Source organism: Heptranchias perlo, chromosome 5 (genome assembly GCF_035084215.1).
Source record: "Heptranchias perlo isolate sHepPer1 chromosome 5, sHepPer1.hap1, whole genome shotgun sequence".
NCBI lineage: Eukaryota > Metazoa > Chordata > Chondrichthyes > Hexanchiformes > Hexanchidae > Heptranchias > Heptranchias perlo.
Window position 1 is genome coordinate 113866221 of NC_090329.1, and position 26311 is coordinate 113892531.

Genomic DNA, 26311 nt, shown 5'->3' on the forward strand with positions numbered 1-26311 from the left:
GTTCCAGATTTCTACTACACTTTGTGTGAAGAAGTGCTTCCTGACATCACCCGTGAACTGCCTAGCTGTAATTTTCAGATTATGCCCCCTTGTTCCGGACTCCCCCACCAGAGGAAATAGTTTCTCTATCGAGCCTATCAGCTCCTTTAATAATCTTAAACACCTCAATTAGATCTTAATCTTCTCAACTCAAGGGAATACGAGCCGAGTCGATGCAACCTGTCCTGACAACTTAACCCTTTTAGCCCCGGTATCATTTTGGTAAATGTGCGCTGCAGCCCCTCCAAGACCAGTGTATCCTTCCTGAGGTGTGGTGCCCAGAACTGAACGCAGTACTCCAGATGCGGTCTAAGCAGAGCTTTATACAACCGTAGCATAACTTTGTATTGTATTCCAGCCCTGTTGAGATGAAGACTAACATTCGCCGACCTGCCGGTCAAATCGGGGCCAGCGGCTGCTTTTATCCATGTGCGGAAAGGCACACATCTTCTTCTGGCCTGAATTGGGCCAAGGTGACTTAAATTGGGGTCTGGGCTTGAGCCTTTTCTAAGCAGCTGGGCCTGGGAGAGGAGAAAAGGCTGCTCCCCGGTTGTCTGTATTTTGAGGCAGGAGGGAGCAGCGTTTTTGCAGCAGTGAGTGAGTGAGTGAGTGAGTGAGTGAGTGATTGGGTGAGTGAGTGAAGGAATGGTGAAGCTAATGAAGGTTAAGGCCAGGGGAAGGCAATGAAGGGTAGGTAGGGTTGCCAACTCTGGTTGGACGCATTCCTGGAGGTTTTATCACATGACTTCCAACCACCCGACCCAGTCAAACATCCTTTTTGACCCATCTGCTATAATTTTCGAACTAATTAAGAAAAGCGTTCAAAGAAAAGGAAAAACCATTTTTCTTTTAATGCCTCTATGATGTTTCTCCACGGTTGGTTGGCAGCAGTGTCCAGGAGATTAATCTTTAATTCCTGGAGACTCCAGGGCAATCCTGGAGGCTTGGCAACCCTACAATTGCGTGAGGTAAGCAGTCAAGTACTGACTTTTCATATTGAATCTACATTTTCTTTACCCAACATTTGGACTTCTGTCCCTTTCTCCCCAGGTTTTGCCGGGCCTCCGACAGGTCAATTTCACCCCTTAGGGCCTCTGCCTGCCCCATTTCTTATGCCTACACCACATAATCTACAAGCCTCTCCATCACCATTTTGATGCCCATTTTAGTTCATGCATCCGGAAAGTCCCGAAAGGCCTCTCCCGACCAACAATCACGGCATGTGTTTATTGAATGATTTCAGGGGCTTTCGTCGCGAAGACACTAGCCAGAAGTCCAGCGCAGGTGTTGATGAGTTTTTATGTGAGAAAGGTCAGTGCTAAGTTTACTTCTTAGTACAGCACAGAAGGAGGCCACAGGCCAGTAAATGTTTTCCCTTGCAGAGATTGCTACCTTTGAGGTCCTTGTTTTTAACTTGGTCCCTATCCGTAGCTGGTGAAAGTGTGAGTAGAGGACTAGAGTACAAGGCGGCAGAAGTTATGCTGCAGCTATACAAAACCCTGGTTAGACCGCACCTGGAGTACTGTGAGCAGTTCTGGGCACCGCACCTTCGGAAGGACATATCGGCCTCGGAGGGAGTGCAGCGTAGGTTTACTAGAACGCTAGCCGGACTTCAAGGGTTAAGTTACGAGGATAGATGACACAAATTGGGGTTGTATTCTGTGGAGTTTCGAAGGTTAAGGGGTGATCTGATGGAAGTTCATAAGATATTAAGGGGAACAGATAGGGTGGATAGAGAGCAACTATTTCCGCTGGTTGGGGATTCTTGGAGTAGGGGGCAGAGTCTAAAAAGTAGAGCCAGACCTTTGAGGAGAGAGATGAGAAAACATTACTACCCACAAAGGGTGGTAGAAGTTTGTAAGTCTCTCACGCAAAGGGCAATTGATAGGAGCTGAATTGCGAAATTGAAATGTGAGAGAGATAGGTTTTTGTCAAGCAAAGGTATGAAGGGATATGGGCGAAAGGCAGGTCTCTGGAGTTAGATGAGAGATGAGCCATGATGTTGTGAAATGGCGGAGCAGGCAGGCAGGCAGGCAGGCAGGGAGGCAGGCAGGCAGGCGGGTGTGAATGGCCTCCTCCTGTTGCTATGTTGTAGGATTTGAATGAAGCGTTGAGCTTGCTATGTGATTGTTTTGCAGATGAAGCAGGACTTGTGTGTGTTTGTGTTTGGCAGTGCGAATGCGTGTACCCTGTGAGTGATGTTGTTTCCCCCGGCGCCAGGCAAGTGCAGAAAGTGTGGTAAAGAATGAAGAAGAGGACTGCAGCCCTTTAAGTAAAGGGAAAAGCAAGCAATTGATGCCTACGGCCATACTAGTCTGAAAACGCCCGATCTCGTCTGATCTCGGAAGCTAAGCAGAGTCAGGCCTGGTTAGTACTTGGATGGGAGACCGCCTGGGAATACCAGGTGCAGTAGGCTTTTCTTGCCAGCAGAGGCTGCTCTCAGCTCTGCGCACTCCCTTCAATCACAAAGCTTTTTGCTGCTTGCTCCTGCACTCTCTCTCGCTTTCCTTTGCCCATTCCTTTGCTGCACATTCTCCTGCTGCCAGACAAAGGCAAGGGAGTCGACACAGAGTCAACAAAAAAAAACACATGAAGAAAATAAGCTGGCAAAAAACATACACAAAGCAGCAAGCGTTTAAGTAAAGAGAAGCAAAGCAGGCCATCGCTTACTCCCACACTCCTCTGAAAAGTACCCCATCCCATCCGATATCACAAGCTAAGTCAGAGGCAGGCCTGGTCAGTACTCGCTTGGGACACCGCCTGGAAATAGCAACTGCCGTCGGCTTTTCTTGTTCGCTGTTTGCTGTTCTTCACGCCGACGCTGCCTTCATTTGCCAGTCTTTTTGCTGATCACTCGTTCGCTCGCTCGCTCGCTGTTGCTCGCTTTCCTCGGCCCATTTCCTGGCAGCACGCTCATAGGAACGGGAGAAGGCCATTCAGCCCTTTGAGCCTGTTCCGCCATTCGTGACTGATGTGTACCTTAACTCCATTTACCCGCCTGTGCTCCATAACCCTCAACACCCGTGCCTAACAAAAATCAATCAATCTCGGTTTTGAGATTTTCAATTGATCCCCAGCCTCAACAGCTTTTTGGGGGAGAGAGTTCCAGATTTCTACTACACTTTGTGTGAAGAAGTGCTTCCTGACATCACCCGTGAACTGCCTAGCTGTAATTTTAAGATTATGCCCCCTTGTTCCGGACTCCCCCACCAGAGGAAATAGTTTCTCTATCGAGCCTATCAGCTCCTTTAATAATCTTAAACACCTCAATTAGATCTTAATCTTCTAAACTCAAGGGAATACGAGCCTAGTCGATGCAACCTGTCCTGACAACTTAACCCTTTTAGCCCCGGTATCATTTTGGTAAATGTGCGCTGCAGCCCCTCCAAGACCAGTGTATCCTTCCTGAGGTGTGGTGCCCAGAACTGAACGCAGTACTCCAGATGCGGTCTAAGCAGAGCTTTATACAACCGTAGCATAACTTTGTATTGTATTCCAGCCCTGTTGAGATGAAGACTAACATTCGCCGACCTGCCGGTCAAATCGGGGCCAGCGGCTGCTTTTATCCATGTGCGGAAAGGCACACATCTTCTTCTGGCCTGAATTGGGCCAAGGTGACTTAAATTGGGGTGTGGGCTTGAGCCTTTTCTAAGCAGCTGGGCCTGGGAGAGGAGAAAAGGCTGCTCCCCGGTTGTCTGTATTTTGAGGCAGGAGGGACCAGCGTTTTTGCAGCAGTGAGTGAGTGAGTGAGTGAGTGATTGGGTGAGTGAGTGAAGGAATGGTGAAGCTAATGAAGGTTAAGGCCAGGGGAAGGCAATGAAGGGTAGGTAGGGTTGCCAACTCTGGTTGGACGCATTCCTGGAGGTTTTATCACATGACTTCCAACCACCCGACCCAGTCAAACATCCTTTTTGACCCATCTGCTATAATTTTCGAACTAATTAAGAAAAGCGTTCAAAGAAAAGGAAAAACCATTTTTCTTTTAATGCCTCTATGATGTTTCTCCACGGTTGGTTGGCAGCAGTGTCCAGGAGATTAATCTTTAATTCCTGGAGACTCCAGGGCAATCCTGGAGGCTTGGCAACCCTCCAATTGCGTGAGGTAAGCAGTCAAGTACTGACTTTTCATATTGAATCTACATTTTCTTTACCCAACATTTGGACTTCTGTCCCTTTCTCCCCAGGTTTTGCCGGGCCTCCGACAGGTCAATTTCACCCCTTAGGGCCTCTGCCTGCCCCATTTCTTATGCCTACACCACATAATCTACAAGCCTCTCCATCACCATTTTGATGCCCATTTTAGTTCATGCATCCGGAAAGTCCCGAAAGGCCTCTCCCGACCAACAATCACGGCATGTGTTTATTGAATGATTTCAGGGGCATTCGTCGCGAAGACACTAGCCAGAAGTCCAGCGCAGGTGTTGATGAGTTTTTATGTGAGAAAGGTCAGTGCTAAGTTTACTTCTTAGTACAGCACAGAAGGAGGCCACAGGCCAGTAAATGTTTTCCCTTGCAGAGATTGCTACCTTTGAGGTCCTTGTTTTTAACTTGGTCCCTATCCGTAGCTGGTGAAAGTGTGAGTAGAGGACTAGAGTACAAGGCGGCAGAAGTTATGCTGCAGCTATACAAAACCCTGGTTAGACCGCACCTGGAGTACTGTGAGCAGTTCTGGGCACCGCACCTTCGGAAGGACATATCGGCCTCGGAGGGAGTGCAGCGTAGGTTTACTAGAACGCTAGCCGGACTTCAAGGGTTAAGTTACGAGGAGAGATGACACAAATTGGGGTTGTATTCTGTGGAGTTTCGAAGGTTAAGGGGTGATCTGATGGAAGTTCATAAGATATGAAGGGGAACAGATAGGGTGGATAGAGAGCAACTATTTCCGCTGGTTGGGGATTCTAGGAGTAGGGGGCAGAGTCTAAAAAGTAGAGCCAGACCTTTGAGGAGAGAGATGAGAAAACATTACTACCCACAAAGGGTGGTAGAAGTTTGTAAGTCTCTCACGCAAAGGGCAATTGATAGGAGCTCAATTGCGAAATTGAAATGTGAGAGAGATAGGTTTTTGTCAAGCAAAGGTATGAAGGGATATGGGCGAAAGGCAGGTCTCTGGAGTTAGATGAGAGATGAGCCATGATGTTGTGAAATGGCGGAGCAGGCAAGCAGGCAGGCAGGCAGGGAGGCGGGTGTGAATGGCCTCCTCCTGTTGCTATGTTGTAGGATTTGAATGAAGCGTTGAGCTTGCTATGTGATTGTTTTGCAGATGAAGCAGGACTTGTGTGTGTTTGTGTTTGGCAGTGCGAATGCGTGTACCCTGTGAGTGATGTTGTTTCCCCCGGCGCCAGGCAAGTGCAGAAAGTGTGGTAAAGAATGAAGAAGAGGACTGCAGCCCTTTAAGTAAAGGGAAAAGCAAGCAATTGATGCCTACGGCCATACTAGTCTGAAAACGCCCGATCTCGTCTGATCTCGGTAGCTTAAGCAGAATCAGGCCTGGTTAGTACTTGGATGGGAGACCGCCTGGGAATACCAGGTGCAGTAGGCTTTTCTTGCCAGCAGAGGCTGCTCTCAGCTCTGCGCACTCCCTTCAATCACAAAGCTTTTTGCTGCTTGCTCCTGCACTCTCTCTCGCTTTCCTTTGCCCATTCCTTTGCTGCACATTCTCCTGCTGCCAGACAAAGGCAAGGGAGTCGACACAGAGTCAACAAAAAAAAACACATGAAGAAAATAAGCTGGCAAAAAACATACACAAAGCAGCAAGCGTTTAAGTAAAGAGAAGCAAAGCAGGCCATCGCTTACTACCACACTCCTCTGAAAAGTACCCCATCCCATCCGATATCACAAGCTAAGTCAGAGGCAGGCCTGGTCAGTACTCGCTTGGGACACCGCCTGGAAATAGCAACTGCCGTCGGCTTTTCTTGTTAGCTGTTTGCTGTTCTTCACGCCGACGCTGCCTTCATTTGCCAGTCTTTTTGCTGATCGCTCGCTCGCTCGCTCGCTCGCTGTTGCTCGCTTTCCTCGGCCCATTTCCTGGCAGCACGTTCATAGGAACGGGAGAAGGCCATTCAGCCCTTTGAGCCTGTTCTGCCATTCGTGACTGATGTGTACCTTAACTCCATTTACCCGCCTGTGCTCCATAACCCTCAACACCCGTGCCTAACAAAAATCAATCAATCTCGGTTTTGAGATTTTCAATTGATCCCCAGCCTCAACAGCTTTTTGGGGGAGAGAGTTCCAGATTTCTACTACACTTTGTGTGAAGAAGTGCTTCCTGACATCACCCGTGAACTGCCTAGCTGTAATTTTCAGATTATGCCCCCTTGTTCCGGACTCCCCCACCAGAGGAAATAGTTTCTCTATCGAGCCTATCAGCTCCTTTAATAATCTTAAACACCTCAATTAGATCTTAATCTTCTCAACTCAAGGGAATACGAGCCGAGTCGATGCAACCTGTCCTGACAACTTAACCCTTTTAGCCCCGGTATCATTTTGGTAAATGTGCGCTGCAGCCCCTCCAAGACCAGTGTATCCTTCCTGAGGTGTGGTGCCCAGAACTGAACGCAGTACTCCAGATGCGGTCTAAGCAGAGCTTTATACAACCGTAGCATAACTTTGTATTGTATTCCAGCCCTGTTGAGATGAAGACTAACATTCGCCGACCTGCCGGTCAAATCGGGGCCAGCGGCTGCTTTTATCCATGTGCGGAAAGGCACACATCTTCTTCTGGCCTGAATTGGGCCAAGGTGACTTAAATTGGGGTCTGGGCTTGAGCCTTTTCTAAGCAGCTGGGCCTGGGAGAGGAGAAAAGGCTGCTCCCCGGTTGTCTGTATTTTGAGGCAGGAGGGAGCAGCGTTTTTGCAGCAGTGAGTGAGTGAGTGAGTGAGTGAGTGAGTGATTGGGTGAGTGAGTGAAGGAATGGTGAAGCTAATGAAGGTTAAGGCCAGGGGAAGGCAATGAAGGGTAGGTAGGGTTGCCAACTCTGGTTGGACGCATTCCTGGAGGTTTTATCACATGACTTCCAACCACCCGACCCAGTCAAACATCCTTTTTGACCCATCTGCTATAATTTTCGAACTAATTAAGAAAAGCGTTCAAAGAAAAGGAAAAACCATTTTTCTTTTAATGCCTCTATGATGTTTCTCCACGGTTGGTTGGCAGCAGTGTCCAGGAGATTAATCTTTAATTCCTGGAGACTCCAGGGCAATCCTGGAGGCTTGGCAACCCTACAATTGCGTGAGGTAAGCAGTCAAGTACTGACTTTTCATATTGAATCTACATTTTCTTTACCCAACATTTGGACTTCTGTCCCTTTCTCCCCAGGTTTTGCCGGGCCTCCGACAGGTCAATTTCACCCCTTAGGGCCTCTGCCTGCCCCATTTCTTATGCCTACACCACATAATCTACAAGCCTCTCCATCACCATTTTGATGCCCATTTTAGTTCATGCATCCGGAAAGTCCCGAAAGGCCTCTCCCGACCAACAATCACGGCATGTGTTTATTGAATGATTTCAGGGGCTTTCGTCGCGAAGACACTAGCCAGAAGTCCAGCGCAGGTGTTGATGAGTTTTTATGTGAGAAAGGTCAGTGCTAAGTTTACTTCTTAGTACAGCACAGAAGGAGGCCACAGGCCAGTAAATGTTTTCCCTTGCAGAGATTGCTACCTTTGAGGTCCTTGTTTTTAACTTGGTCCCTATCCGTAGCTGGTGAAAGTGTGAGTAGAGGACTAGAGTACAAGGCGGCAGAAGTTATGCTGCAGCTATACAAAACCCTGGTTAGACCGCACCTGGAGTACTGTGAGCAGTTCTGGGCACCGCACCTTCGGAAGGACATATCGGCCTCGGAGGGAGTGCAGCGTAGGTTTACTAGAACGCTAGCCGGACTTCAAGGGTTAAGTTACGAGGATAGATGACACAAATTGGGGTTGTATTCTGTGGAGTTTCGAAGGTTAAGGGGTGATCTGATGGAAGTTCATAAGATATTAAGGGGAACAGATAGGGTGGATAGAGAGCAACTATTTCCGCTGGTTGGGGATTCTTGGAGTAGGGGGCAGAGTCTAAAAAGTAGAGCCAGACCTTTGAGGAGAGAGATGAGAAAACATTACTACCCACAAAGGGTGGTAGAAGTTTGTAAGTCTCTCACGCAAAGGGCAATTGATAGGAGCTGAATTGCGAAATTGAAATGTGAGAGAGATAGGTTTTTGTCAAGCAAAGGTATGAAGGGATATGGGCGAAAGGCAGGTCTCTGGAGTTAGATGAGAGATGAGCCATGATGTTGTGAAATGGCGGAGCAGGCAGGCAGGCAGGCAGGCAGGGAGGCAGGCAGGCAGGCGGGTGTGAATGGCCTCCTCCTGTTGCTATGTTGTAGGATTTGAATGAAGCGTTGAGCTTGCTATGTGATTGTTTTGCAGATGAAGCAGGACTTGTGTGTGTTTGTGTTTGGCAGTGCGAATGCGTGTACCCTGTGAGTGATGTTGTTTCCCCCGGCGCCAGGCAAGTGCAGAAAGTGTGGTAAAGAATGAAGAAGAGGACTGCAGCCCTTTAAGTAAAGGGAAAAGCAAGCAATTGATGCCTACGGCCATACTAGTCTGAAAACGCCCGATCTCGTCTGATCTCGGAAGCTAAGCAGAGTCAGGCCTGGTTAGTACTTGGATGGGAGACCGCCTGGGAATACCAGGTGCAGTAGGCTTTTCTTGCCAGCAGAGGCTGCTCTCAGCTCTGCGCACTCCCTTCAATCACAAAGCTTTTTGCTGCTTGCTCCTGCACTCTCTCTCGCTTTCCTTTGCCCATTCCTTTGCTGCACATTCTCCTGCTGCCAGACAAAGGCAAGGGAGTCGACACAGAGTCAACAAAAAAAAACACATGAAGAAAATAAGCTGGCAAAAAACATACACAAAGCAGCAAGCGTTTAAGTAAAGAGAAGCAAAGCAGGCCATCGCTTACTCCCACACTCCTCTGAAAAGTACCCCATCCCATCCGATATCACAAGCTAAGTCAGAGGCAGGCCTGGTCAGTACTCGCTTGGGACACCGCCTGGAAATAGCAACTGCCGTCGGCTTTTCTTGTTCGCTGTTTGCTGTTCTTCACGCCGACGCTGCCTTCATTTGCCAGTCTTTTTGCTGATCACTCGTTCGCTCGCTCGCTCGCTGTTGCTCGCTTTCCTCGGCCCATTTCCTGGCAGCACGCTCATAGGAACGGGAGAAGGCCATTCAGCCCTTTGAGCCTGTTCCGCCATTCGTGACTGATGTGTACCTTAACTCCATTTACCCGCCTGTGCTCCATAACCCTCAACACCCGTGCCTAACAAAAATCAATCAATCTCGGTTTTGAGATTTTCAATTGATCCCCAGCCTCAACAGCTTTTTGGGGGAGAGAGTTCCAGATTTCTACTACACTTTGTGTGAAGAAGTGCTTCCTGACATCACCCGTGAACTGCCTAGCTGTAATTTTAAGATTATGCCCCCTTGTTCCGGACTCCCCCACCAGAGGAAATAGTTTCTCTATCGAGCCTATCAGCTCCTTTAATAATCTTAAACACCTCAATTAGATCTTAATCTTCTAAACTCAAGGGAATACGAGCCTAGTCGATGCAACCTGTCCTGACAACTTAACCCTTTTAGCCCCGGTATCATTTTGGTAAATGTGCGCTGCAGCCCCTCCAAGACCAGTGTATCCTTCCTGAGGTGTGGTGCCCAGAACTGAACGCAGTACTCCAGATGCGGTCTAAGCAGAGCTTTATACAACCGTAGCATAACTTTGTATTGTATTCCAGCCCTGTTGAGATGAAGACTAACATTCGCCGACCTGCCGGTCAAATCGGGGCCAGCGGCTGCTTTTATCCATGTGCGGAAAGGCACACATCTTCTTCTGGCCTGAATTGGGCCAAGGTGACTTAAATTGGGGTGTGGGCTTGAGCCTTTTCTAAGCAGCTGGGCCTGGGAGAGGAGAAAAGGCTGCTCCCCGGTTGTCTGTATTTTGAGGCAGGAGGGACCAGCGTTTTTGCAGCAGTGAGTGAGTGAGTGAGTGAGTGATTGGGTGAGTGAGTGAAGGAATGGTGAAGCTAATGAAGGTTAAGGCCAGGGGAAGGCAATGAAGGGTAGGTAGGGTTGCCAACTCTGGTTGGACGCATTCCTGGAGGTTTTATCACATGACTTCCAACCACCCGACCCAGTCAAACATCCTTTTTGACCCATCTGCTATAATTTTCGAACTAATTAAGAAAAGCGTTCAAAGAAAAGGAAAAACCATTTTTCTTTTAATGCCTCTATGATGTTTCTCCACGGTTGGTTGGCAGCAGTGTCCAGGAGATTAATCTTTAATTCCTGGAGACTCCAGGGCAATCCTGGAGGCTTGGCAACCCTCCAATTGCGTGAGGTAAGCAGTCAAGTACTGACTTTTCATATTGAATCTACATTTTCTTTACCCAACATTTGGACTTCTGTCCCTTTCTCCCCAGGTTTTGCCGGGCCTCCGACAGGTCAATTTCACCCCTTAGGGCCTCTGCCTGCCCCATTTCTTATGCCTACACCACATAATCTACAAGCCTCTCCATCACCATTTTGATGCCCATTTTAGTTCATGCATCCGGAAAGTCCCGAAAGGCCTCTCCCGACCAACAATCACGGCATGTGTTTATTGAATGATTTCAGGGGCATTCGTCGCGAAGACACTAGCCAGAAGTCCAGCGCAGGTGTTGATGAGTTTTTATGTGAGAAAGGTCAGTGCTAAGTTTACTTCTTAGTACAGCACAGAAGGAGGCCACAGGCCAGTAAATGTTTTCCCTTGCAGAGATTGCTACCTTTGAGGTCCTTGTTTTTAACTTGGTCCCTATCCGTAGCTGGTGAAAGTGTGAGTAGAGGACTAGAGTACAAGGCGGCAGAAGTTATGCTGCAGCTATACAAAACCCTGGTTAGACCGCACCTGGAGTACTGTGAGCAGTTCTGGGCACCGCACCTTCGGAAGGACATATCGGCCTCGGAGGGAGTGCAGCGTAGGTTTACTAGAACGCTAGCCGGACTTCAAGGGTTAAGTTACGAGGAGAGATGACACAAATTGGGGTTGTATTCTGTGGAGTTTCGAAGGTTAAGGGGTGATCTGATGGAAGTTCATAAGATATGAAGGGGAACAGATAGGGTGGATAGAGAGCAACTATTTCCGCTGGTTGGGGATTCTAGGAGTAGGGGGCAGAGTCTAAAAAGTAGAGCCAGACCTTTGAGGAGAGAGATGAGAAAACATTACTACCCACAAAGGGTGGTAGAAGTTTGTAAGTCTCTCACGCAAAGGGCAATTGATAGGAGCTCAATTGCGAAATTGAAATGTGAGAGAGATAGGTTTTTGTCAAGCAAAGGTATGAAGGGATATGGGCGAAAGGCAGGTCTCTGGAGTTAGATGAGAGATGAGCCATGATGTTGTGAAATGGCGGAGCAGGCAAGCAGGCAGGCAGGCAGGGAGGCGGGTGTGAATGGCCTCCTCCTGTTGCTATGTTGTAGGATTTGAATGAAGCGTTGAGCTTGCTATGTGATTGTTTTGCAGATGAAGCAGGACTTGTGTGTGTTTGTGTTTGGCAGTGCGAATGCGTGTACCCTGTGAGTGATGTTGTTTCCCCCGGCGCCAGGCAAGTGCAGAAAGTGTGGTAAAGAATGAAGAAGAGGACTGCAGCCCTTTAAGTAAAGGGAAAAGCAAGCAATTGATGCCTACGGCCATACTAGTCTGAAAACGCCCGATCTCGTCTGATCTCGGTAGCTTAAGCAGAGTCAGGCCTGGTTAGTACTTGGATGGGAGACCGCCTGGGAATACGAGGTGCAGTAGGCTTTTCTTGCCAGCAGAGGCTGCTCTCAGCTCTGCGCACTCCCTTCAATCACAAAGCTTTTTGCTGCTTGCTCCTGCACTCTCTCTCGCTTTCCTTTGCCCATTCCTTTGCTGCACATTCTCCTGCTGCCAGACAAAGGCAAGGGAGTCGACACAGAGTCAACAAAAAAAAACACATGAAGAAAATAAGCTGGCAAAAAACATACACAAAGCAGCAAGCGTTTAAGTAAAGAGAAGCAAAGCAGGCCATCGCTTACTACCACACTCCTCTGAAAAGTACCCCATCCCATCCGATATCACAAGCTAAGTCAGAGGCAGGCCTGGTCAGTACTCGCTTGGGACACCGCCTGGAAATAGCAACTGCCGTCGGCTTTTCTTGTTAGCTGTTTGCTGTTCTTCACGCCGACGCTGCCTTCATTTGCCAGTCTTTTTGCTGATCGCTCGCTCGCTCGCTCGCTCGCTGTTGCTCGCTTTCCTCGGCCCATTTCCTGGCAGCACGTTCATAGGAACGGGAGAAGGCCATTCAGCCCTTTGAGCCTGTTCTGCCATTCGTGACTGATGTGTACCTTAACTCCATTTACCCGCCTGTGCTCCATAACCCTCAACACCCGTGCCTAACAAAAATCAATCAATCTCGGTTTTGAGATTTTCAATTGATCCCCAGCCTCAACAGCTTTTTGGGGGAGAGAGTTCCAGATTTCTACTACACTTTGTGTGAAGAAGTGCTTCCTGACATCACCCGTGAACTGCCTAGCTGTAATTTTCAGATTATGCCCCCTTGTTCCGGACTCCCCCACCAGAGGAAATAGTTTCTCTATCGAGCCTATCAGCTCCTTTAATAATCTTAAACACCTCAATTAGATCTTAATCTTCTCAACTCAAGGGAATACGAGCCGAGTCGATGCAACCTGTCCTGACAACTTAACCCTTTTAGCCCCGGTATCATTTTGGTAAATGTGCGCTGCAGCCCCTCCAAGACCAGTGTATCCTTCCTGAGGTGTGGTGCCCAGAACTGAACGCAGTACTCCAGATGCGGTCTAAGCAGAGCTTTATACAACCGTAGCATAACTTTGTATTGTATTCCAGCCCTGTTGAGATGAAGACTAACATTCGCCGACCTGCCGGTCAAATCGGGGCCAGCGGCTGCTTTTATCCATGTGCGGAAAGGCACACATCTTCTTCTGGCCTGAATTGGGCCAAGGTGACTTAAATTGGGGTCTGGGCTTGAGCCTTTTCTAAGCAGCTGGGCCTGGGAGAGGAGAAAAGGCTGCTCCCCGGTTGTCTGTATTTTGAGGCAGGAGGGAGCAGCGTTTTTGCAGCAGTGAGTGAGTGAGTGAGTGAGTGATTGGGTGAGTGAGTGAAGGAATGGTGAAGCTAATGAAGGTTAAGGCCAGGGGAAGGCAATGAAGGGTAGGTAGGGTTGCCAACTCTGGTTGGACGCATTCCTGGAGGTTTTATCACATGACTTCCAACCACCCGACCCAGTCAAACATCCTTTTTGACCCATCTGCTATAATTTTCGAACTAATTAAGAAAAGCGTTCAAAGAAAAGGAAAAACCATTTTTCTTTTAATGCCTCTATGATGTTTCTCCACGGTTGGTTGGCAGCAGTGTCCAGGAGATTAATCTTTAATTCCTGGAGACTCCAGGGCAATCCTGGAGGCTTGGCAACCCTACAATTGCGTGAGGTAAGCAGTCAAGTACTGACTTTTCATATTGAATCTACATTTTCTTTACCCAACATTTGGACTTCTGTCCCTTTCTCCCCAGGTTTTGCCGGGCCTCCGACAGGTCAATTTCACCCCTTAGGGCCTCTGCCTGCCCCATTTCTTATGCCTACACCACATAATCTACAAGCCTCTCCATCACCATTTTGATGCCCATTTTAGTTCATGCATCCGGAAAGTCCCGAAAGGCCTCTCCCGACCAACAATCACGGCATGTGTTTATTGAATGATTTCAGGGGCTTTCGTCGCGAAGACACTAGCCAGAAGTCCAGCGCAGGTGTTGATGAGTTTTTATGTGAGAAAGGTCAGTGCTAAGTTTACTTCTTAGTACAGCACAGAAGGAGGCCACAGGCCAGTAAATGTTTTCCCTTGCAGAGATTGCTACCTTTGAGGTCCTTGTTTTTAACTTGGTCCCTATCCGTAGCTGGTGAAAGTGTGAGTAGAGGACTAGAGTACAAGGCGGCAGAAGTTATGCTGCAGCTATACAAAACCCTGGTTAGACCGCACCTGGAGTACTGTGAGCAGTTCTGGGCACCGCACCTTCGGAAGGACATATCGGCCTCGGAGGGAGTGCAGCGTAGGTTTACTAGAACGCTAGCCGGACTTCAAGGGTTAAGTTACGAGGATAGATGACACAAATTGGGGTTGTATTCTGTGGAGTTTCGAAGGTTAAGGGGTGATCTGATGGAAGTTCATAAGATATTAAGGGGAACAGATAGGGTGGATAGAGAGCAACTATTTCCGCTGGTTGGGGATTCTAGGAGTAGGGGGCAGAGTCTAAAAAGTAGAGCCAGACCTTTGAGGAGAGAGATGAGAAAACATTACTACCCACAAAGGGTGGTAGAAGTTTGTAAGTCTCTCACGCAAAGGGCAATTGATAGGAGCTGAATTGCGAAATTGAAATGTGAGAGAGATAGGTTTTTGTCAAGCAAAGGTATGAAGGGATATGGGCGAAAGGCAGGTCTCTGGAGTTAGATGAGAGATGAGCCATGATGTTGTGAAATGGCGGAGCAGGCAGGCAGGCAGGGAGGCAGGCAGGCAGGCGGGTGTGAATGGCCTCCTCCTGTTGCTATGTTGTAGGATTTGAATGAAGCGTTGAGCTTGCTATGTGATTGTTTTGCAGATGAAGCAGGACTTGTGTGTGTTTGTGTTTGGCAGTGCGAATGCGTGTACCCTGTGAGTGATGTTGTTTCCCCCGGCGCCAGGCAAGTGCAGAAAGTGTGGTAAAGAATGAAGAAGAGGACTGCAGCCCTTTAAGTAAAGGGAAAAGCAAGCAATTGATGCCTACGGCCATACTAGTCTGAAAACGCCCGATCTCGTCTGATCTCGGAAGCTAAGCAGAGTCAGGCCTGGTTAGTACTTGGATGGGAGGCCGCCTGGGAATACCAGGTGCAGTAGGCTTTTCTTGCCAGCAGAGGCTGCTCTCAGCTCTGCGCACTCCCTTCAATCACAAAGCTTTTTGCTGCTTGCTCCTGCACTCTCTCTCGCTTTCCTTTGCCCATTCCTTTGCTGCACATTCTCCTGCTGCCAGACAAAGGCAAGGGAGTCGACACAGAGTCAACAAAAAAAAACACATGAAGAAAATAAGCTGGCAAAAAACATACACAAAGCAGCAAGCGTTTAAGTAAAGAGAAGCAAAGCAGGCCATCGCTTTCTCCCACACTCCTCTGAAAAGTACCCCATCCCATCCGATATCACAAGCTAAGTCAGAGGCAGGCCTGGTCAGTACTCGCTTGGGACACCGCCTGGAAATAGCAACTGCCGTCGGCTTTTCTTGTTCGCTGTTTGCTGTTCTTCACGCCGACGCTGCCTTCATTTGCCAGTCTTTTTGCTGATCACTCGTTCGCTCGCTCGCTCGCTGTTGCTCGCTTTCCTCGGCCCATTTCCTGGCAGCACGCTCATAGGAACGGGAGAAGGCCATTCAGCCCTTTGAGCCTGTTCCGCCATTCGTGACTGATGTGTACCTTAACTCCATTTACCCGCCTGTGCTCCATAACCCTCAACACCCGTGCCTAACAAAAATCAATCAATCTCGGTTTTGAGATTTTCAATTGATCCCCAGCCTCAACAGCTTTTTGGGGGAGAGAGTTCCAGATTTCTACTACACTTTGTGTGAAGAAGTGCTTCCTGACATCACCCGTGAACTGCCTAGCTGTAATTTTAAGATTATGCCCCCTTGTTCCGGACTCCCCCACCAGAGGAAATAGTTTCTCTATCGAGCCTATCAGCTCCTTTAATAATCTTAAACACCTCAATTAGATCTTAATCTTCTAAACTCAAGGGAATACGAGCCTAGTCGATGCAACCTGTCCTGACAACTTAACCCTTTTAGCCCCGGTATCATTTTGGTAAATGTGCGCTGCAGCCCCTCCAAGACCAGTGTATCCTTCCTGAGGTGTGGTGCCCAGAACTGAACGCAGTACTCCAGATGCGGTCTAAGCAGAGCTTTATACAACCGTAGCATAACTTTGTATTGTATTCCAGCCCTGTTGAGATGAAGACTAACATTCGCCGACCTGCCGGTCAAATCGGGGCCAGCGGCTGCTTTTATCCATGTGCGGAAAGGCACACATCTTCTTCTGGCCTGAATTGGGCCAAGGTGACTTAAATTGGGGTGTGGGCTTGAGCCTTTTCTAAGCAGCTGGGCCTGGGAGAGGAGAAAAGGCTGCTCCCCGGTTGTCTGTATTTTGAGGCAGGAGGGACCAGCGTTTTTGCAGCAGTGAGTGAGTGAGTGAGTGAGTGATTGGGTGAGTGAGTGAAGGAATGGTGAAGCTAATGAAGGTTAAGGCCAGGGGAAGGCAATGAAGGGTAGGTAGGGTTGCCAACTCTGGTTGGACGCATTCCTGGAGGTTTTATCACATGACTTCCAACCACCCGACCCAGTCAAACATCCTTTTTGACCCATCTGCTATAATTTTCGAACTAATTAAGAAAAGCGTTCAAAGAAAAGGAAAAACCATTTTTCTTTTAATGCCTCTATGATGTTTCTCCACGGTTGGTTGGCAGCAGTGTCCAGGAGATTAATCTTTAATTCCTGGAGACTCCAGGGCAATCCTGGAGGCTTGGCAACCCTACAATTGCGTGAGGTAAGCAGTCAAGTACTGACTTTTCATATTGAATCTACATTTTCTTTACCCAACATTTGGACTTCTGTCCCTTTCTCCCCAGGTTTTGCCGGGCCTCCGACAGGTCAATTTCACCCCTTAGGGCCTCTGCCTGCCCCATTTCTTATGCCTACACCACATAATCTACAAGCCTCTCCATCACCATTTTGATGCCCATTTTAGTTCATGCATCCGGAAAGTCCCGAAAGGCCTCTCCCGACCAACAATCACGGCATGTGTTTATTGAATGATTTCAGGGGCATTCGTCGCGAAGACACTAGCCAGAAGTCCAGCGCAGGTGTTGATGAGTTTTTATGTGAGAAAGGTCAGTGCTAAGTTTACTTCTTAGTACAGCACAGAAGGAGGCCACAGGCCAGTAAATGTTTTCCCTTGCAGAGATTGCTACCTTTGAGGTCCTTGTTTTTAACTTGGTCCCTATCCGTAGCTGGTGAAAGTGTGAGTAGAGGACTAGAGTACAAGGCGGCAGAAGTTATGCTGCAGCTATACAAAACCCTGGTTAGACCGCACCTGGAGTACTGTGAGCAGTTCTGGGCACCGCACCTTCGGAAGGACATATCGGCCTCGGAGGGAGTGCAGCGTAGGTTTACTAGAACGCTAGCCGGACTTCAAGGGTTAAGTTACGAGGAGAGATGACACAAATTGGGGTTGTATTCTGTGGAGTTTCGAAGGTTAAGGGGTGATCTGATGGAAGTTCATAAGATATTAAGGGGAACAGATAGGGTGGATAGAGAGCAACTATTTCCGCTGGTTGGGGATTCTAGGAGTAGGGGGCAGAGTCTAAAAAGTAGAGCCAGACCTTTGAGGAGAGAGATGAGAAAACATTACTACCCACAAAGGGTGGTAGAAGTTTGTAAGTCTCTCACGCAAAGGGCAATTGATAGGAGCTGAATTGCGAAATTGAAATGTGAGAGAGATAGGTTTTTGTCAAGCAAAGGTATGAAGGGATATGGGCGAAAGGCAGGTCTCTGGAGTTAGATGAGAGATGAGCCATGATGTTCTGAAATGGCGGAGCAGGCAGGCAGGCAGGCAGACAGGCAGGCAGGCGGGTGTGAATGGCCTCCTCCTGTTGCTATGTTGTAGGATTTGAATGAAGCGTTGAGCTTGCTATGTGATTGTTTTGCAGATGAAGCAGGACTTGTGTGTGTTTGTGTTTGGCAGTGCGAATGCGTGTACCCTGTGAGTGATGTTGTTTCCCCCGGCGCCAGGCAAGTGCAGAAAGTGTGGTAAAGAATGAAGAAGAGGACTGCAGCCCTTTAAGTAAAGGGAAAAGCACGCAATTGATGCCTACGGCCATACTAGTCTGAAAACGCCCGATCTCGTCTGATCTCGGTAGCTTAAGCAGAGTCAGGCCTGGTTAGTACTTGGATGGGAGACCGCCTGGGAATACCAGGTGCAGTAGGCTTTTCTTGCCAGCAGAGGCTGCTCTCAGCTCTGCGCACTCCCTTCAATCACAAAGCTTTTTGCTGCTTGCTCCTGCACTCTCTCTCGCTTTCCTTTGCCCATTCCTTTGCTGCACATTCTCCTGCTGCCAGACAAAGGCAAGGGAGTCGACACAGAGTCAACAAAAAAAAACACATGAAGAAAATAAGCTGGCAAAAAACATACACAAAGCAGCAAGCGTTTAAGTAAAGAGAAGCAAAGCAGGCCATCGCTTACTACCACACTCCTCTGAAAAGTACCCCATCCCATCCGATATCACAAGCTAAGTCAGAGGCAGGCCTGGTCAGTACTCGCTTGGGACACCGCCTGGAAATAGCAACTGCCGTCGGCTTTTCTTGTTCGCTGTTTGCTGTTCTTCACGCCGACGCTGCCTTCATTTGCCAGTCTTTTTGCTGATCGCTCGCTCGCTCGCTCGCTCGCTCGCTGTTGCTCGCTTTCCTCGGCCCATTTCCTGGCAGCACGTTCATAGGAACGGGAGAAGGCCATTCAGCCCTTTGAGCCTGTTCTGCCATTCGTGACTGATGTGTACCTTAACTCCATTTACCCGCCTGTGCTCCATAACCCTCAACACCCGTGCCTAACAAAAATCAATCAATCTCGGTTTTGAGATTTTCAATTGATCCCCAGCCTCAACAGCTTTTTGGGGGAGAGAGTTCCAGATTTCTACTACACTTTGTGTGAAGAAGTGCTTCCTGACATCACCCGTGAACTGCCTAGCTGTAATTTTCAGATTATGCCCCCTTGTTCCGGACTCCCCCACCAGAGGAAATAGTTTCTCTATCGAGCCTATCAGCTCCTTTAATAATCTTAAACACCTCAATTAGATCTTAATCTTCTAAACTCAAGGGAATACGAGCCGAGTCGATGCAACCTGTCCTGACAACTTAACCCTTTTAGCCCCGGTATCATTTTGGTAAATGTGCGCTGCAGCCCCTCCAAGACCAGTGTATCCTTCCTGAGGTGTGGTGCCCAGAACTGAACGCAGTACTCCAGATGCGGTCTAAGCAGAGCTTTATACAACCGTAGCATAACTTTGTATTGTATTCCAGCCCTGTTGAGATGAAGACTAACATTCGCCGACCTGCCGGTCAAATCGGGGCCAGCGGCTGCTTTTATCCATGTGCGGAAAGGCACACATCTTCTTCTGGCCTGAATTGGGCCAAGGTGACTTAAATTGGGGTCTGGGCTTGAGCCTTTTCTAAGCAGCTGGGCCTGGGAGAGGAGAAAAGGCTGCTCCCCGGTTGTCTGTATTTTGAGGCAGGAGGGAGCAGTGTTTTTGCAGCAGTGAGTGAGTGAGTGAGTGATTGGGTGAGTGAGTGAAGGAATGGTGAAGCTAATGAAGGTTAAGGCCAGGGGAAGGCAATGAAGGGTAGGTAGGGTTGCCAACTCTGGTTGGACGCATTCCTGGAGGTTTTATCACATGACTTCCAACCACCCGACCCAGTCAAACATCCTTTTTGACCCATCTGCTATAATTTTCGAACTAATTAAGAAAAGCGTTCAAAGAAAAGGAAAAACCATTTTTCTTTTAATGCCTCTATGATGTTTCTCCACGGTTGGTTGGCAGCAGTGTCCAGGAGATTAATCTTTAATTCCTGGAGACTCCAGGGCAATCCTGGAGGCTTGGCAACCCTACAATTGCGTGAGGTAAGCAGTCAAGTACTGACTTTTCATATTGAATCTACATTTTCTTTACCCAACATTTGGACTTCTGTCCCTTTCTCCCCAGGTTTTGCCGGGCCTCCGACAGGTCAATTTCACCCCTTAGGGCCTCTGCCTGCCCCATTTCTTATGCCTACACCACATAATCTACAAGCCTCTCCATCACCATTTTGATGCCCATTTTAGTTCATGCATGCGGAAAGTCCCGAAAGGCCTCTCCCGACCAACAATCACGGCATGTGTTTATTGAATGATTTCAGGGGCTTTCGTCGCGAAGACACTAGCCAGAAGTCCAGCGCAGGTGTTGATGAGTTTTTATGTGAGAAAGGTCAGTGCTAAGTTTACTTCTTAGTACAGCACAGAAGGAGGCCACAGGCCAGTAAATGTTTTCCCTTGCAGAGATTGCTACCTTTGAGGTCCTTGTTTTTAACTTGGTCCCTATCCGTAGCTGGTGAAAGTGTGAGTAGAGGACTAGAGTACAAGGCGGCAGAAGTTATGCTGCAGCTATACAAAACCCTGGTTAGACCGCACCTGGAGTACTGTGAGCAGTTCTGGGCACCGCACCTTCGGAAGGACATATCGGCCTCGGAGGGAGTGCAGCGTAGGTTTACTAGAACGCTAGCCGGACTTCAAGGGTTAAGTTACGAGGAGAGATGACACAAATTGGGGTTGTATTCTCTGGAGTTTCGAAGGTTAAGGGGTGATCTGATGGAAGTTCATAAGATATTAAGGGGAACAGATAGGGTGGATAGAGAGCAACTATTTCCGCTGGTTGGGGATTCTAGGAGTAAGGGGCAGAGTCTAAAAAGTAGAGCCAGACCTTTGAGGAGAGAGATGAGAAAACATTACTACCCACAAAGGGTGGTAGAAGTTTGTAAGTCTCTCACGCAAAGGGCAATTGATAGGAGCTCAATTGCGAAATTGAAATGTGAGAGAGATAGGTTTTTGTCAAGCAAAGGTATGAAGGGATATGGGCGAAAGGCAGGTCTCTGGAGTTGGATGAGAGATGAGCCATGATGTTCTGAAATGGCGGAGCAGGCAGGCAGGCAGGCAGGCAGGCAGGCGGGTGTGAATGGCCTCCTCCTGTTGCTATGTTGTAGGATTTGAATGAAGCGTTGAGCTTGCTATGTGATTGTTTTGCAGATGAAGCAGGACTTGTGTGTGTTTGTGTTTGGCAGTGCGAATGCGTGTACCCTGTGAGTGATGTTGTTTCCCCCGGCGCCAGGCAAGTGCAGAAAGTGTGGTAAAGAATGAAGAAGAGGACTGCAGCCCTTTAAGTAAAGGGAAAAGCAAGCAATTGATGCCTACGGCCATACTAGTCTGAAAACGCCCGATCTCGTCTGATCTCGGAAGCTTAAGCAGAGTCAGGCCTGGTTAGTACTTGGATGGGAGACCGCCTGGGAATACCAGGTGCAGTAGGCTTTTCTTGCCAGCAGAGGCTGCTCTCAGCTCTGCGCACTCCCTTCAATCACAAAGCTTTTTGCTGCTTGCTCCTGCACTCTCTCTCGCTTTCCTTTGCCCATTCCTTTGCTGCACATTCTCCTGCTGCCAGACAAAGGCAAGGGAGTCGACACAGAGTCAACAAAAAAAAACACATGAAGAAAATAAGCTGGCAAAAAACATACACAAAGCAGCAAGCGTTTAAGTAAAGAGAAGCAAAGCAGGCCATCGCTTACTCCCACACTCCTCTGAAAAGTACCCCATCCCATCCGATATCACAAGCTAAGTCAGAGGCAGGCCTGGTCAGTACTCGCTTGGGACACCGCCTGGAAATAGCAACTGCCGTCGGCTTTTCTTGTTAGCTGTTTGCTGTTCTTCACGCCGACGCTGCCTTCATTTGCCAGTCTTTTTGCTGATCGCTCGCTCGCTCGCTCGCTCGCTGTTGCTCGCTTTCCTCGGCCCATTTCCTGGCAGCACGTTCATAGGAACGGGAGAAGGCCATTCAGCCCTTTGAGCCTGTTCTGCCATTCGTGACTGATGTGCACCTTAACTCCATTTACCCGCCTGTGCTCCATAACCCTCAACACCCGTGCCTAACAAAAATCAATCAATCTCGGTTTTGAGATTTTCAATTGATCCCCAGCCTCAACAGCTTTTTGGGGGAGAGAGTTCCAGATTTCTACTACACTTTGTGTGAAGAAGTGCTTCCTGACATCACCCGTGAACTGCCTAGCTGTAATTTTCAGATTATGCCCCCTTGTTCCGGACTCCCCCACCAGAGGAAATAGTTTCTCTATCGAGCCTATCAGCTCCTTTAATAATCTTAAACACCTCAATTAGATCTTAATCTTCTAAACTCAAGGGAATACGAGCCGAGTCGATGCAACCTGTCCTGACAACTTAACCCTTTTAGCCCCGGTATCATTTTGGTAAATGTGCGCTGCAGCCCCTCCAAGACCAGTGTATCCTTCCTGAGGTGTGGTGCCCAGAACTGAACGCAGTACTCCAGATGCGGTCTAAGCAGAGCTTTATACAACCGTAGCATAACTTTGTATTGTATTCCAGCCCTGTTGAGATGAAGACTAACATTCGCCGACCTGCCGGTCAAATCGGGGCCAGCGGCTGCTTTTATCCATGTGCGGAAAGGCACACATCTTCTTCTGGCCTGAATTGGGCCAAGGTGACTTAAATTGGGGTCTGGGCTTGAGCCTTTTCTAAGCAGCTGGGCCTGGGAGAGGAGAAAAGGCTGCTCCCCGGTTGTCTGTATTTTGAGGCAGGAGGGAGCAGCGTTTTTGCAGCAGTGAGTGAGTGAGTGAGTGAGTGATTGGGTGAGTGAGTGAAGGAATGGTGAAGCTAATGAAGGTTAAGGCCAGGGGAAGGCAATGAAGGGTAGGTAGGGTTGCCAACTCTGGTTGGACGCATTCCTGGAGGTTTTATCACATGACTTCCAACCACCCGACCCAGTCAAACATCCTTTTTGACCCATCTGCTATAATTTTCGAACTAATTAAGAAAAGCGTTCAAAGAAAATGAAAAACCATTTTTCTTTTAATGCCTCTATGATGTTTCTCCACGGTTGGTTGGCAGCAGTGTCCAGGAGATTAATCTTTAATTCCTGGAGACTCCAGGGCAATCCTGGAGGCTTGGCAACCCTACAATTGCGTGAGGTAAGCAGTCAAGTACTGACTTTTCATATTGAATCTACATTTTCTTTACCCAACATTTGGACTTCTGTCCCTTTCTCCCCAGGTTTTGCCGGGCCTCCGACAGGTCAATTTCACCCCTTAGGGCCTCTGCCTGCCCCATTTCTTATGCCTACACCACATAATCTACAAGCCTCTCCATCACCATTTTGATGCCCATTTTAGTTCATGCATGCGGAAAGTCCCGAAAGGCCTCTCCCGACCAACAATCACGGCATGTGTTTATTGAATGATTTCAGGGGCTTTCGTCGCGAAGACACTAGCCAGAAGTCCAGCGCAGGTGTTGATGAGTTTTTATGTGAGAAAGGTCAGTGCTAAGTTTACTTCTTAGTACAGCACAGAAGGAGGCCACAGGCCAGTAAATGTTTTCCCTTGCAGAGATTGCTACCTTTGAGGTCCTTGTTTTTAACTTGGTCCCTATCCGTAGCTGGTGAAAGTGTGAGTAGAGGACTAGAGTACAAGGCGGCAGAAGTTATGCTGCAGCTATACAAAACCCTGGTTAGACCGCACCTGGAGTACTGTGAGCAGTTCTGGGCACCGCACCTTCGGAAGGACATATCGGCCTCGGAGGGAGTGCAGCGTAGGTTTACTAGAACGCTAGCCGGACTTCAAGGGTTAAGTTACGAGGAGAGATGACACAAATTGGGGTTGTATTCTCTGGAGTTTCGAAGGTTAAGGGGTGATCTGATGGAAGTTCATAAGATATTAAGGGGAACAGATAGGGTGGATAGAGAGCAACTATTTCCGCTGGTTGGGGATTCTAGGAGTAAGGGGCAGAGTCTAAAAATTAGAGCCAGACCTTTGAGGAGAGAGACGAGAAAACATTACTACACACAAAGGGTGGTAGAAGTTTGTAAGTCTCTCACGCAAAGGGCAATTGATAGGAGCTGAATTGCGAAATTGAAATGTGAGAGAGATAGGTTTTTGTCAAGCAAAGGTATGAAGGGATATGGGCGAAAGGCAGGTCTCTGGAGTTAGATGAGAGATGAGCCATGATGTTCTGAAATGGCGGAGCAGGCAGGCAGGCAGGCAGGCAGGCAGGCGGGTGTGAATGGCCTCCTCCTGTTGCTATGTTGTAGGATTTGAATGAAGCGTTGAGCTTGCTATGTGATTGTTTTGCAGATGAAGCAGGACTTGTGTGTGTTTGTGTTTGGCAGTGCGAATGCGTGTACCCTGTGAGTGATGTTGTTTCCCCCGGCGCCAGGCAAGTGCAGAAAGTGTGGTAAAGAATGAAGAAGAGGACTGCAGCCCTTTAAGTAAAGGGAAAAGCAAGCAATTGATGCCTACGGCCATACTAGTCTGAAAACGCCCGATCTCGTCTGATCTCGGAAGCTTAAGCAGAGTCAGGCCTGGTTAGTACTTGGATGGGAGACCGCCTGGGAATACCAGGTGCAGTAGGCTTTTCTTGCCAGCAGAGGCTGCTCTCAGCTCTGCACACTCCCTTCAATCACAAAGCTTTTTGCTGCTTGCTCCTGCACTCTCTCTCGCTTTCCTTTGCCCATTCCTTTGCTGCACATTCTCCTGCTGCCAGACAAAGGCAAGGGAGTCGACACAGAGTCAACAAAAAAAAACACATGAAGAAAATAAGCTGGCAAAAAACATACACAAAGCAGCAAGCGTTTAAGTAAAGAGAAGCAAAGCAGGCCATCGCTTACTACCACACTCCTCTGAAAAGTACCCCATCCCATCCGATATCACAAGCTAAGTCAGAGGCAGGCCTGGTCAGTACTCGCTTGGGACACCGCCTGGAAATAGCAACTGCCGTCGGCTTTTCTTGTTCGCTGTTTGCTGTTCTTCACGCCGACGCTGCCTTCATTTGCCAGTCTTTTTGCTGATCGCTCGCTCGCTCGCTCGCTCGCTGTTGCTCGCTTTCCTCGGCCCATTTCCTGGCAGCACGTTCATAGGAACGGGAGAAGGCCATTCAGCCCTTTGAGCCTGTTCTGCCATTCGTGACTGATGTGTACCTTAACTCCATTTACCCGCCTGTGCTCCATAACCCTCAACACCCGTGCCTAACAAAAATCAATCAATCTCGGTTTTGAGATTTTCAATTGATCCCCAGCCTCAACAGCTTTTTGGGGGAGAGAGTTCCAGATTTCTACTACACTTTGTGTGAAGAAGTGCTTCCTGACATCACCCGTGAACTGCCTAGCTGTAATTTTCAGATTATGCCCCCTTGTTCCGGACTCCCCCACCAGAGGAAATAGTTTCTCTATCGAGCCTATCAGCTCCTTTAATAATCTTAAACACCTCAATTAGATCTTAATCTTCTAAACTCAAGGGAATACGAGCCGAGTCGATGCAACCTGTCCTGACAACTTAACCCTTTTAGCCCCGGTATCATTTTGGTAAATGTGCGCTGCAGCCCCTCCAAGACCAGTGTATCCTTCCTGAGGTGTGGTGCCCAGAACTGAACGCAGTACTCCAGATGCGGTCTAAGCAGAGCTTTATACAACCGTAGCATAACTTTGTATTGTATTCCAGCCCTGTTGAGATGAAGACTAACATTCGCCGACCTGCCGGTCAAATCGGGGCCAGCGGCTGCTTTTATCCATGTGCGGAAAGGCACACATCTTCTTCTGGCCTGAATTGGGCCAAGGTGACTTAAATTGGGGTCTGGGCTTGAGCCTTTTCTAAGCAGCTGGGCCTGGGAGAGGAGAAAAGGCTGCTCCCCGGTTGTCTGTATTTTGAGGCAGGAGGGAGCAGCGTTTTTGCAGCAGTGAGTGAGTGAGTGAGTGAGTGATTGGGTGAGTGAGTGAAGGAATGGTGAAGCTAATGAAGGTTAAGGCCAGGGGAAGGCAATGAAGGGTAGGTAGGGTTGCCAACTCTGGTTGGACGCATTCCTGGAGGTTTTATCACATGACTTCCAACCACCCGACCCAGTCAAACATCCTTTTTGACCCATCTGCTATAATTTTCGAACTAATTAAGAAAAGCGTTCAAAGAAAATGAAAAACCATTTTTCTTTTAATGCCTCTATGATGTTTCTCCACGGTTGGTTGGCAGCAGTGTCCAGGAGATTAATCTTTAATTCCTGGAGACTCCAGGGCAATCCTGGAGGCTTGGCAACCCTACAATTGCGTGAGGTAAGCAGTCAAGTACTGACTTTTCATATTGAATCTACATTTTCTTTACCCAACATTTGGACTTCTGTCCCTTTCTCCCCAGGTTTTGCCGGGCCTCCGACAGGTCAATTTCACCCCTTAGGGCCTCTGCCTGCCCCATTTCTTATGCCTACACCACATAATCTACAAGCCTCTCCATCACCATTTTGATGCCCATTTTAGTTCATGCATGCGGAAAGTCCCGAAAGGCCTCTCCCGACCAACAATCACGGCATGTGTTTATTGAATGATTTCAGGGGCTTTCGTCGCGAA

At 48.4% G+C, this 26311-nt stretch overlaps 7 non-coding genes and 1 pseudogene across 7 annotated transcripts; all 8 read left to right on the forward strand.

Moving 5' to 3' along the window:
• The first annotated feature begins 2336 nt into the window (after positions 1 to 2336).
• Positions 2337 to 2455, forward strand: LOC137322322 (5S ribosomal RNA). The gene has a single exon (XR_010963071.1). It is a non-coding gene; the product is annotated as a 5S ribosomal RNA (ribosomal RNA).
• A 3002-nt stretch (positions 2456 to 5457) lies between these two features.
• LOC137322294 (5S ribosomal RNA) lies at positions 5458 to 5577 on the forward strand. Its single transcript, XR_010963049.1, has one exon. It is a non-coding gene; the product is annotated as a 5S ribosomal RNA (ribosomal RNA).
• Positions 5578 to 8599: 3022 nt separating this feature from the next.
• Positions 8600 to 8718, forward strand: LOC137322334 (5S ribosomal RNA). Its single transcript, XR_010963073.1, has one exon. It is a non-coding gene; the product is annotated as a 5S ribosomal RNA (ribosomal RNA).
• Positions 8719 to 11720: 3002 nt separating this feature from the next.
• Positions 11721 to 11840, forward strand: LOC137322350 (5S ribosomal RNA; annotated as a pseudogene).
• A 3006-nt stretch (positions 11841 to 14846) lies between these two features.
• Positions 14847 to 14965, forward strand: LOC137322233 (5S ribosomal RNA). The gene has a single exon (XR_010962990.1). It is a non-coding gene; the product is annotated as a 5S ribosomal RNA (ribosomal RNA).
• A 3006-nt stretch (positions 14966 to 17971) lies between these two features.
• LOC137322303 (5S ribosomal RNA) lies at positions 17972 to 18091 on the forward strand. The gene has a single exon (XR_010963057.1). It is a non-coding gene; the product is annotated as a 5S ribosomal RNA (ribosomal RNA).
• Positions 18092 to 21093: 3002 nt separating this feature from the next.
• LOC137322269 (5S ribosomal RNA) lies at positions 21094 to 21213 on the forward strand. The gene has a single exon (XR_010963025.1). It is a non-coding gene; the product is annotated as a 5S ribosomal RNA (ribosomal RNA).
• Positions 21214 to 24215: 3002 nt separating this feature from the next.
• LOC137322270 (5S ribosomal RNA) lies at positions 24216 to 24335 on the forward strand. The gene has a single exon (XR_010963026.1). It is a non-coding gene; the product is annotated as a 5S ribosomal RNA (ribosomal RNA).
• Positions 24336 to 26311: the final 1976 nt, after the last annotated feature.